Raw genomic sequence first — 3,349 nt, forward strand, 5'->3', positions numbered from 1 at the left:
AAGATAACGACCCGATAGGCTCCCGCAGGGTGAGGTCGACCAGGCCATGGGAGCTTGGCCCAAACAGAAATATTGACCCGGTAAGGCCGCGCTGAGTGAGGTCAGCAAGGCCATGGGAGCTCGGCCCAACACTTAATAAAATATTGACCAGGTAAGGCCGTGCTGAGTGAGGTCAGCCAGGACATGGGATCTCGGCCCAACACTTAATAAAATATTGACCAGGTAAGGCCGTGCTGAGTGAGGTCAGCCAGGACATGGGAGCTCGGCCCAACACTTAATAAAATATTGACCAGGTAAGGCCGTGCTGAGTGAGGTCAGCCAGGACATGGGAGCTCGGCCCAACACTTAATAAAATATTGACCAGGTAAGGCCACGCTGATTGAGGTCTGCCGGGCCATGGGAGCTTGGCCAACACTTAATATATAATAACCCGACGAGGTCATCCTGAGATAGGTCGGCCGGGCTATGGGAGCTCGGACCAACACTTAATAGACTAATAACCCGAGGAGGTCATCCTGAGAGAGGTCGGCATGGAGCTCGGCATAAAATAAGAACCCCAAGGGATCATCCTGAGGGAGATCGGCTGGGAGCTCGGCCCAACACTTCATAAAATAATAACCCGTGGAGGTCATCTCGAAGGAGGTCGGCCGGGAGCTCGGCCCAACACTTCATAAAATAATAACCCGGTGAGGTCACGCTGAGAGAGATCGGCTGGGCTCTTGGAGCTCGGCCCAACCCTTAATAAAATCTCAACAAAGAGAGGTCACTGAGAGAGGTCGATCGGGCCCATGGGAGCTCGGCCCAACACTTGACAAAATAATAATCAGATGAGGTCTCGCTGAGTGAGAGGTCGGCTCGGCCATGGGAGCTCGGCCCAACACTTCACAAAATAATAACCAGATGAGGTCTCGCTGAGTGAGAGTTCGGCTCGGCCATGGGAGCTCGGCCCAACACTTATCAAAATAGCAACCGAGTGAATAAGTTCCTGCCGAGCTGAGGTCTGCATAAATAAATTCCTTGTGAACTGGCCCTAACCGAGCCGAGATGATCTCTGGAGCTCTTGAGCAGAGATTGGGTAAGGGCCCTTAAAAACTCGGTGTAGCCACGATGAGGTGAGCTCTGGGCTCCTGAACTGACTTAGGGTGAAAACCTTTATAAACTTGGCGTGACCAAGATGAGGTGAGCTATGGGCTCCTAAACTGACTTAGGGTGAAAACTCTTATAAACTTGGCGTGACCAAGATGATGTGAGCTTTGGGCTCCTGAACTGACATCGGGTGAAAACCCATATAAACTTGGCGTGTCCAAGATGAGGTGAGCTCTTAGGCTCCTGAACTGAGATCGGGTGAAATCCCTTGTAAACTTGGTGTGACCAAGATGAGGTGAGCTCTGAGGCTCCTGAACTGAGACATGGTGAAAACCCTTGTAAACTTGGCGTGATGAAGATGAGGTGAGCTCTGAGGCTATTGAACTGCGTTAGAGTGAAAACCCTTGTAAACTTGGCGTGACCAAGATGAGGTGAGCTCTGAAGCTCCTGAACTGAGATCAGGTAAAAACCCTTATAAACATGGCGTGACCAAGATGAGGTGAGCTCTGAGGCTCCTGAACAGAGACAAGGTGAAAACCCTTGTAAACTTGACGTGACCAAGATGAGGTGAGCTCTGAGGCTCCTGAACTGAGATCGGGTAAAAACCCTTATAAACTTGGCATGACCAAGATGAGGTGAGCTCTGGGCTCCTGAACTGATATCGGCTGAAAACCCTTGTAAACTTGGCGTAACCAAAATGAGGTGAGCTCTGGGCTCCTGAATTGACTTAAAGTGAAATTATAAACTTGGCGTAACCAAGATGAGGTGACATCTGAGCTCCTGAACTGAAACCCCTTTTAAACTTGGCGTAACCAAGATGAGGTGAGCTCTGGGCTCCTGAACTGACTTAGGGTGAAAACCCTTATAAACTTGGCGTGACCAAGATGAGGTGCGCTCTGGGCTCCTGAACTGACATCGGGTGAAAACCCTTATAAACTCGGCGTGACCAAGATGAGGTGAGCTCTGGGCTCCATAAATGACATCGGGTGAAAACCCTTATAAACTTGGCGTGACCAAGATGAGGTGCGCTCTGGGCTCCTGAACTGACATCGGGTGAAAACCCTTATAAACTCGGCGTGACCAAGATGAGGTGAGCTCTGGGCTCCATAAATGACATCGGGTGAAAACCCTTATAAACTTGGCGTAACCAAGGTGAGGTGAGCTCTGGGCTCCTGAACGGACTTAGGGTGAAAACCCTTATAAACTTGGCGTGACCAAGATGAGGTAAGCTCTGGGCTCCTGAACTGACATCGGGTGAAAACCCATATAAACTCGGCGTGACCAAGATGAGGTGAGCTCTGGGCTCCTGAATTGACATCAGGTGAAAACCTTTGTAAACTTGGCGTAACCAAGATGAGGTGAGCTCTGGGCTTCTGAACTGACTTAGGGTGAAAACCCTTATAAACTTGACGTGACCAAGATGAGGTGAGCTCTGAGGCTCCTGAACTGAGATTGGGTGAAAACCCTTTCCTTCAATAATATCTAATAAAAACGTGTAATTCTATTAATATAAATGCATGTAACATTAAAACCTTATGTCCTTACTACAAAAGTAACTGACAGAATAAAAGAAATTAAAGGTATAATAATATCTAAGTATAATATTTGCGGAGGTGATAAGCATTCCATGGCCTCTTCAATTTCTTCCCTGCCAGATCTTCTAAGTAATAGGCACCAGAGCTGAGCTTCTCTACCACCTTGAACGGTCCTTTCCATCTTGGATCTAGCTTTCCAACATCAACATCTTGAATTTTCTTCCAAACTACGTCTCCAACGTTAAAGCTTATCTGAATGACCTTCTTATTGTAGGATCGGGCTATACGTCTCTTGTAAGCTTCCATTCTTATGGCTGCGGCCTCTCTCTTTTCTTCCAAGAAGTCTAAGTCTGCTGCTCGTCTCTCATTGTTTTGTTCATCATAGCATATTACTCTAGAGGTCTCTTCGCCAATCTTTGCCGGAAGCACTGCTTCATTTCCATAAACCAAGCTGAAAGGTGTTCCCCCGCTTCGGAGTGGTCATGTACAACCATAGCACGCTTGGGAGCTCTTCCACCCAATTTCTTTTTGCATTCTCATATGTCTACGTCTTTGCTCAGTATTTCCCACAGACGGCGCCAATTGATGTTGCTAAAATCGGTGATGATAACTAGGAGGTCGGATCAAACCTTTGAGCGGTGGCTGGGAGGTCGGATCTTCACTTGGGGAGCTCGGATTGGACCTTCGAAATCTGGCAACACGAACAAGAACGTTAGAAGGGGGCCGAA

At 48.2% G+C, this 3,349-nt stretch overlaps 1 long non-coding RNA gene across 1 annotated transcript; it reads right to left on the bottom strand.

Annotated features, from left to right (window-relative positions):
• Positions 1–1,112: 1,112 nt before the first annotated feature.
• Positions 1,113–2,515, bottom strand: LOC140976604 (uncharacterized). The gene is made up of 3 exons (XR_012175240.1): positions 2,416–2,515; positions 1,879–2,148; positions 1,113–1,150 (listed from the first exon to the last, which is right to left on the bottom strand). It is a non-coding gene; the product is annotated as an uncharacterized lncRNA (long non-coding RNA).
• Between the last annotated feature and the right edge of the window lie 834 nt (positions 2,516–3,349).

This window comes from Primulina huaijiensis, chromosome 5 (assembly GCF_012295235.1).
Source record: "Primulina huaijiensis isolate GDHJ02 chromosome 5, ASM1229523v2, whole genome shotgun sequence".
In the NCBI taxonomy this organism is placed as follows: Eukaryota; Viridiplantae; Streptophyta; class Magnoliopsida; order Lamiales; family Gesneriaceae; genus Primulina; species Primulina huaijiensis.